Source organism: Kryptolebias marmoratus, linkage group LG19, assembly GCF_001649575.2.
Source record: "Kryptolebias marmoratus isolate JLee-2015 linkage group LG19, ASM164957v2, whole genome shotgun sequence".
Taxonomy (NCBI): Eukaryota; Metazoa; Chordata; class Actinopteri; order Cyprinodontiformes; family Rivulidae; genus Kryptolebias; species Kryptolebias marmoratus.
Window position 1 is genome coordinate 5,758,535 of NC_051448.1, and position 9,807 is coordinate 5,768,341.

The window sequence follows — 9,807 nt, forward strand, 5'->3', positions numbered from 1 at the left end:
CGCCACTGTGCAGCTGCCAGGAGAGTTCACTTCCAAAAACCCCCAAATTGATGTTTTTATTCCAGTGATATTTTTTACAAACCGACAAGTCAGAACAGTTTCTGTTTCCTGCACGTCTTAAATTTTCTTCATAGTGAAAATAAAAATAAAAAATTGTATCTTTTTTCTTCTTAAACCTTTAAACTCTGCCTGTTTGCCCAACTGCCACAGCAAAAATGAACTCATGCCCTGCTTACCTGCAAGGTTAAACAAACAGAAATCATTAAATCTGAGCAGTTTTTCACTGGCTGTATGGCAGCATTATGATAATTAAACACCATAACGAGCCCAGGTCATATTTAATCTCTCTGAATTTGGGGTCAGCAGATGTGAATGATGCCTCGTTATAGAAATATAGAAATAGCAGAAACAACACAACAGTTTTTTTTTTCTGTGCGTTGTTCAAAAACATTTTGATTCTAGATTTTTTTATATTTATTGCCAATAACCATCCAGTTTATAATCTGCAATTTTGACTCATCCTTATCTCCCCTAAAAGTCATTAGTCAGGGTTATAATTTCCTGTGGTGTCTCATTTTTCCTTAAAATTTTGGCAGTTAGATGAAATGTTGCTTTCAGGACTTTATTAATGTGTCCTTTCAAACCGGTTGCTTGAGCAGGATCAGTGCATTGATCAGAGACGTCAGTGGGCTGCGGCAAATTTAGAGCAGAAAATAGATTGTTGCGAAACTAAAAACCCCAGTTTCCCAAAAGATAAAGTCGGGAGTCACTTTTTAGGAGATACAACTTGATCCGATCATATTAAATTTATTTTTGTGCTTATAGTTGATTGGAGTTTTACAATGATACTGTAAAAAAGTGTATTTTGTAAAAGAAAGCTTGATTAATAAAATGCTAATCATCTTTGCTTTTCCTCTGCAAATCTTCACTGTTCACTACTTAGTTTATTTTTTGATGCAAAATAACTAAAAGTATTTTCTTCAGATGTTTGATTTGCCTTTAGCTGTAGCGTTGTGATTTTAGAGTAATCTTTGAATAGATTGGGAATAAGGATTTAACTATGTAACTTTCTCCAATCATAAGCTAAAAGTTGAGGATATGAAGGTCATCTTTTTTTGGTAGTTTGTTTAATTGTCATCCTTTGGCTACAAACCTGTACTTCTTATGACCTGCTGCCAAAGATGGGTGATCATATAGTTGCATGTGTCTGTGTTAGCAAAAATATCTCATAAAACAAAACAGATTTTAATGAAACTCTTAGAAAGTAATCATTGGACATACAACTGGATACCTTTAAGAGTCAACCCACAGCTTTAGCAAACACAATATTGGTTAAAACTCTGTTATTTTTACAGATAATGAGCTAAAATCTGGTGTAGGAGCTAAGAGTCAGACCAAACAGATACTCTGAGCGGTAAATGATTGTGGGAGATCTTTGTTTAAAACTTTGGTATGCATGTTGATGGGTGATATGCAGAGAATGCTACTTTCCTTTTTTATCTGACTTCTTGTACTTTTACACATCTGATGATCTTTTCTTTTCGTCCCCAGCTGGACTATGCTGGCCTAACGCCACAAAACTGGTTCTGTCAAAGGATTCTTCCATTTAAAAGACAGTATTTTTTCCAACATTGTCACTTGCTTGATTCAAGGATATTTGATAGCTTCTTTTAAGTGTAAAGTGCCATTTTCAGTGTTTTTCTGCTGATAAAATTACAATAATATTGTGTTCTGAATTCATTTCCTCTACCCAAATCAGGTCTGGTGGGGGATTAACCTGCCTTTTTCTGCTCTGTTTGTTTACATGATTTTATTTTTTTTTCTAAATTGATGAATAGACAAATAATAACACTTGTATTTTAGATTTACAAATAATCCTATAAGGACCCATTATTTTTTCTTTGACACATACTTGAGCTTCAAACTGCACATCAACCGATCGATCGCTCAGTATTGTTCTTATCTGCCTTTCAAAGCCTAATTACAGCATAATGCAGTGAAAAATACTGAGCAACAGCAACATCCTTGAAATCCATTTAAGAAGCTCTTAGGTCCTCTTTATTGATGGTCAGCTACTGGAAGCTTACTTTCATTCTACTCTGATTCAGTGTTTTTCATTGATTTGTGAAAAAAGCTGAAATGCATTCATTTCTACACGTGTGTCTCAGAAACAGGGTTTTTTTGAAACAAAGTCTTGATTTTCAGTCCCTCTGCAATATAAACTCATATCTATATATATATATTTTTCCCCCCAGAATTAACAGGTTAAGTCTGTATCCAGTCTTCTCTGGGTGTTCTGAAACAGCTGTGGTGAGGTCGGACAGATGATGATTAAAATTAATATCATTTGACACAGATCTCACAAACACAATGACCCACATCTGACACAGACACATGCAGTTATGCTGTATTATACATGTGCTAATACACACATGCTGCACCTATTGGTTGCCAAGCCTGGTGTGTGTCAGAGTGTGTGTCGGTGGTGTAGAAGGGTCATTAGTGATATTGGTTCTCAGCAGCTGGTAATCTCATCTGTTTCAACAGCAGGATGTGGGATGATCTGTGTGTGTCTTTTTGAGTCTCAGTTATTGGAAAAGGGTAACACAACCCCGGACACAGTTTGGTTTTGTTTTATAAACTGGTAGGGCTATTACAAATGCTTTTTTTTTGGTGCTCTTCACTTGAATGAGGCTCCTTGAGTAAAATATACAACTGCATGTGTTTTATGACTGTGTGGTGTGGACCGAACACACTGGAAATAAATGGTTTTAATTTTTTGGGAACAAACTTATGTTAAAATGTGTTGTATATAAGTGCAACCAACTGTTTTGAAGTAAATCTCTCTCTTTAAGCCCCTTTGCTGTGTTTTTTACAGGGGGAACTTGTAAAAAGATGAGAAGTAGAACATATAAGGCCTACGTTTTTTTTCAATTAAACATTAAAAACAAAAAAACTCAAATTTCAAACAAAGACAAATTAAAATTTTTTTAAGTAGTTTTCTGATTATTTGGGGTTTTTTCATTTTATTTTGTGCTTTATTTTCAGATATTTTTACTTTTTTTACCTGGATGAACCTGCTGGGTATGGTGGTCAATAACTTCCCTGTCAAATGATGGAATTTACAGTAATGTGAGCAATATTTCTTGAGGCTTTATGAAGAATTTTCAAAGGTTTTATTTTAACTTTGGGAACTTTATTTATTCATTATTACACATTTTCAGTCCTGTAGACTTTAGAGTTTAGACCACTTAAGTCTGACTTGTGTATAATTTAGACATAGAAAAGGCTCCTCAACTCAAGGGATGAACAAATGTTGTAGATAGCAAAAATAGAAATGTTAAAACAGGCACCTTCTTCTAGAGACACAATTTGTTCAATGTCTTTAGCTGGATCGGTAAAAAACAATACAAAAAAAAAATCTGACACATAAAAAAGTGATGCAGCACAATTTTAATGATTCCTTTACTCATTTTTTAAGCACACACTGCAAAATGTTCTGCTATGGTCGGGTACAAGGACTGCACTGAAAGTGGGTGAAAAAGCAGACGAATTCAAGAGAAAGAAAAGCTTTGAAAGACCTTCAGAAAGCCTGGAGAACTACTGATCAAGATTACTTTAAAAGTTTACAAGAAGTCTGTCTCCTTTAAACCTTCTGCATAGCACTGTAAGCATAGTGTATGTTACAGCCTGGGGATGCAGGAAAGCAGTTAAAAATGTTTATTATAAAGGAAAATAATGTCAAACTAAACAAATAACTATGCAGCATGAAAAATCAGTAAGATTAGTCATGTCAGTGAGGATGAGTGAACATGGTGAATGCAAATGTTGGATGTTAATGCAAACCAAGAGCAACTTAGAGAAACCCATCAAATCCTGTCCCTGGAGGAGAAAAGAAAAGAGAGGGTTGTGCTCAGCATGCAGGAGCTTATATAATGTAGAGCTCCAGTTCCAGGTGTTCTCCATCAGTTGTCTGCCGCGCTCCAACCAGTGGGATCTGTTCCTACAGCAGCTCAAACAAACACCATCTGAGACACACACAACCGGCTGGGCCATCACAAGTGCAGCAACAGTTGCTTCATTTCCTTCTTGGCTTGGTGCGTTGACACACAAGCGAATACTTAACCAGCAAACTTTCAAAATTTCTGCTTTTATATGAATATAAAAAAGAGAATTTCATACTTTATGGAAATGCTCCCATCTGTTGATCAAGTGCATTTGATTAAAGAGGGTAAATAGCTGCTCATAGCTGCTAATTACAGTCTTAGAAGCAACAAGAGTGGAATTAGTTTTTCAGACTATGTACTTATGTGCATTTTTATATAAAGTCGTTATATAAAGAATACAGTAATAATGTCTGACATTTTATGTCTAGTTGTTCATTCAAGGGTTACATTTATATCCTTTAAGGACCTGCTAAGGATAAGAGGATTAATTCATTGCTTTCTGATACATAAAACTTTACAATAAAAGAAAAACTAACTGTGACAGTATTTCTGTTAAAAAAACAGCAGCAATGACAACAAAGGGTTTCTCAATATACTGTAGGTTCCTACTAAATTCTCTTCAAAAACAGTAATGCATTCCCTTTTTCAGCTTTCTAGTTGAAATGAGCCAATTGTACAGTGTTCATGAGGTTTATAACCCTTAAAGTAGGTGTATTCCTGAGTTCTATTTGTGCTCCAGGGTAGAAGAAAAATACTATTTCCATTTTGAAGATGAACAATTTCATATCTGGTCGGACATGCGTGAGCGTATTGGATCCAGTGGTCTCATAGGGTCACTGGATTTAATCATCACGAAAAGCCGCTGTACTTTTTCTAAAATAATTAAATTTTCCTCAAATGAAAAGGCACAATGGGAATATAAAGTCTACATTTGAGTTCATCAGTAGGAATAGTTCCACATATTGTGGTTTCTAGTGGAGATAAGGCTAATGTGGTCAATCTTTGGGGAAGTTAAAGCTCCACGGTTATTTCCTGCAGAAATAGCAGCTTCCACAGGCCGTAGCAGTTAGTGAGATAGATGGTTCAGGAACAAGGAGGAAAAAGTGTGACTCAGCATTTTTCCACTTTATCTATTAGAGTGGTAATATTGCATGATCAAGGGTGGAACATATTCACTCACACTCTCGCTAACCTTTTTTGTGTCTTCCTCGTCCTTTTTCTTTGTCCGTCCATTATGCTGAGGAATGAGAGATGAGTTTCCAGTCCATCCAGTACTCACTGTTCTCCTAAAGAAAAACACTAAAATTCCATCTGATCGTTGTGTTTGCCTGTATGCCTTTTCCATTTACTTTCAAGCAAATTTGAAGTGAATGGTTTTAAATGCTGCACGACTGAAATGAAGCAAATAAACAAGGCTGCAGAGTTTTGTTGGATACCAGCTTGTGCACAGTTCCAATAAACAAAACAAAACAAACTTCGACAAAGGAGATGTATGTTATGGCTCTGTGCCTTATTCTGATCCCTGGTTTGTTTCTGTTAGTCGTGCTTTATGTCTTTCCTCCCACACCTGGTTTTGGTTTGCTAACTGCATCACCTGCATTGCGTCAGATGCTATCCTTCCTCAGTATAAATACTTCTTTTGTCAAAAGGTGAAAAAAAAAAGAGCTCAAGTGCAGACACAACTCCAGAGGCAACACATTTTAGAACCAGATGAGTCCCGCTGAGATAAAGTGTGTCTTTTTCCAGGGGTTCCTGGAGGGGAGCATGTGGAAGGGGAAGTTGAGATTGTACCAGCAGGTTTTTTTTTGTTTTTTTTCCCCCCCTGAGCCACAGTTACTCCAATTAGGATTATTATGGACAAATTTAAAACACTGCACACACAAACTTCAAACCAAAATACTAAAGTAATGCAAACCAGTAGAGGAACACAGCAGGGACACAACACCAAGAATCAGAGAAGATACAACTAGAAACCTTGAAAGTATATATAGACAAAATGATTACTGATATAGGGCAGGTGAAATTATTAACAAAGTCTTGAGCTCTGTTTAGACTTCCTGCCATTGTCTGATGTTAAATTTTAGTTTCATTTTTAAGTTATCTTTCATATATTCTGCCTATCTCTGGATTTTAGCCTGCATTTGGATCTACTCCTGCTCCCCGCCATGCCACATTTTCTTAAATGACTTTAGCTTTGCCTGCACATCCCCTGTCACCCTTCAAAAAAGCTGCATCTTTGGTGGATGTGAACTGATTTTCATTCAGTGGCCTATAACGCAAACTAAGGCAACCATTTGTCATGGCCGTGAGTAGGCGTGAGTGTTTACCCTTCTTTATGCTCGCCAAAGAAGCTTCGGCAGCCCATCACAACAGTCTGTCTCACTTCTCTGTGACTGAATATATATTGCTTGTGTAGTTTAAAGTCAGTCTAGAAAATAAACCTCACCACAGAAATGTTGTAAACATTTTAAGTAAGGATCATTTGAGATTTTAAAGCTGAACCTTTAGGTTTGAAAAAAGCAACAACCCCCTCACAATATTCATCAGCAGCACAAGTGTTTGTGCGTTAGTTCACTGGCATCTGTATTTAGGCAGATGATCACGTCTGTGTGAGTGTGTTTGTGTGTGTGGCCATGTATTTGATACATTGTGGGGACAATTTTCCTAACATATACTACCTTGTGAGGACCAACGGCTCCTTGTGGGGACCAAAGCCTGGTCCCCACAAGGAGAAATGATGTTTTTGTGTTAGGGGTTAGGTTTATGACTAAGGTGTGAATTGAGTTTAGGTTTGGTTTAGGGTTAGGTATGTACTGGTAATGGTTAGGGTTAGGGTAAGTGTCAGGGTTAGGCTGTAGTTAGGGTGTAGAAATGAATGGAAGTCAATGGAAAGTCCCTGCAAAGATAGAGAGACATAACATGTGTGTGTGTGTGTGTTTGCGTGTGTCTGTCTATCTTTTACCAAAATATTTCATGAACTACCAGATGAATTTTAATGAAACTTGCAGAACATAATCAGCTGACGTGCATCAACAACTAATTATCTTCTGGATCCAACCCAAATCAAGATGGCCTCCACAGCTAAATGACATGAGTCAACACAAAAATGGCTATAACTCAGTTTGACAGATATACACACTCTGCGTGTGACTGCTTGTGATATTACATGGCATTGTACATAAAGTTATATTAAATGTTTGACCAAACCAGCTACAACTTTGTCATTTCTTAGCAGAAGCTGATCCTAGTCTAAAACTCTGGCATGAAAGATGGTGGATGATATGAATTCCTTCAAGGCCTTTATTTTTTTGTAGCTAAAAGAAGAATCGTTAGACAGTTATGAAATGTGCCTGTGTTTTTGTCTGTATTTTTGTGTGTTGGCTCTAAAATGCTTGAATTGGGACTACATCCGTGTGTGTGTGTGTGTGTGTGTGTGTGCGTGTCCAAGTGGATTAGAAACAATGAGCGACCTGATGAAAAAACAATAGACTTTCATTCCCTCTGCATCTCTACATCCATTCTCTTGTCATTCTGCCCATCCTCTAAGCAAATCTCTATCTTTGTGTCCAACCCCACTGTTCTTTGATTCTTCCCCACCACATTGTCTCGCTTTATCAGATTGTATTTCTATTGAACTCCCTCCATCCATTTCGGACTCATTTTCTTTATAGTTCCAGTTCAAACTGTCTCTATGTGTGTGTGTGTGTGTGTGTGTGGGGGGGGGGGGGGGTAGCATGGGAAAAGACAGAGAGAGCAGTCCAGTGGTTGTTAATCAGTAATTAGAGCTCTGCGATGTGTTGCGGATTAATTTACTGATTCCTCTATTGCCCATCTGTTGTCTATGCACACACACTCATACACACACACAAGTCATTTCAGAAAGAGTGAGAACAAGACAAGCACTTGTGTTCTCACTTACACACACAAACACACACACAAAGTCCCTCTATCTTTTGGTAATAGTCTTGTCTGATTCCACGGTGTGTTTCGCTGATCTGTGATCAGTCTAATCCAACCGGAGTCAGCCTCCCTGCGGCTGCATAACAGAATCAGCCTAAACTCTTTCACAGAAGATAAGCTGTGTGCCGCCTGCAGACCCACGTTGCCTCAGTGCCACATCCTTGTTTTTCTGTGTGGGCACCCAGAGGAGAAAGGAGCAAGAGTTTCACACAGGTCTTCGCCCAGGGGTGTCACTGAAATGATTTTAAATACAAATGTGAATGTGCTGAGTACATTGAGTGTTGTCCTCCATATGTGTGGAAGGTTTACAGAAAGCACATATATTGAGGTTTAGTTATAAATGTTAAAGCTGTAGAGTTTTAATATTGCATAGCCTCTATAAATCAATAAATTACTTTCTGTTGACTAATTGAGAGGATTCACAGGCTTATGCTCGACATTTACATCACTTTTTATTTAGTTTAATAATGATAGGTGGAATAAAGTTCCACATGTTCACTGTCATTGTTACCCAGGTACCTTGCCACACAACACCTGTTGTTCATCTGCTTGTTAATCCACCTGTCCTGACACCAATCAGCCATCCCAGAGTTGATAAGCCCCACGGTCTTTCCCACTGTCAAGTGTTTTTGTCACGGTTGCATCTATTATATTATTATATTTCTGCCACCTGCTGCCACCACACTCACTGACATCACCAAACCACCACAACATTCACAATTACAGTTTGATGAATGACCAAACAACATCAAACTGTGCTTGGTTCCAGACTGGTCAGCTACTGTTTGTTGGATCATTTGTGTCTTAAGATCTTCTGTCTCAGATATTAAATATAGCGTTAATAAGTATTCGCAGATAAGCAAAACGTACAAAGAATGGTTCACAAAAGAGAAAACATCAAGTGAACAGCAGTTGTGTGGACCAAAACATCTTGCTGATGTCAGAAGAGAATGTGCTGACTGGTGTGAGATGATCGAAAGGCAACAACAGCTGAAATAACCACTCGTTCCAACCATGGACATCAGAATAACATCTCTGAATGTGCAACACATTGAACTTTGAAGCAGATGGGCTACAGCAGCAGAAGACCACACCGGGTGTCACTTTGTCAGCTATGGACAGGAAACTGAGGCTACACTTCACACAGGCTCAACATTGACTCAAAACTGAACAATAAGAAATTTCTTCCTTTCTTCCATGTTCTGATGCTTGGTTTGAACTTCAGCAAGTCGTCTTGAACACAGCTAGATGCCTAAATGCATTGAGTTGCTGCCATGGGGTTAGCTGATTAGCTATTTGTGTTAACAAGCAATTGAACCTGAGAAGGTGGTCAGGGAGTGTATATACTGTGAGTAATCCATTCATGTTTTGCAACTAGAAAACACATTATCCTATGAACACAAAGGGAAGCAGAATCACAGTTTATGTTTGTACTGCAAGGAGCCACAGAAAAAGCTTCACCCACTTGGCACTCATGATTGAGTCAACTCTGGTACAGTACACACAAAATAAAGCCTTGCACAGCAGGAAATACCTTTTCTTTTCTGACAGAAGAATTGGGTCTGTCATGTCATTGGTCAAGCGCAGCATGGAGAGCAGACGGGCAAAAAGTGATTCACTTGCAGTTTTGCAGCAGTTTCCCTGAGAAGAAGCCCGTTTTTAACGTAGCCTGCCCACAGTTCTACATTCACATTTACCTGAAAAAGGCGGCTTTCTCACTGGCAAAAGCTTACAATGAGAAATGGCCTCAAAGGAGGTGAAGCAGCACCAAACAGTGGAGTCCCCTGTTGACTAAAGCACTAAAAGCACAGTTCTGACACTTGAATAACTTCAAGTGTTTACTGTGAATAAGATGTGCTCATGAAGCTAAGGCAACTTTTACAAGTTAGCTGACTTGATT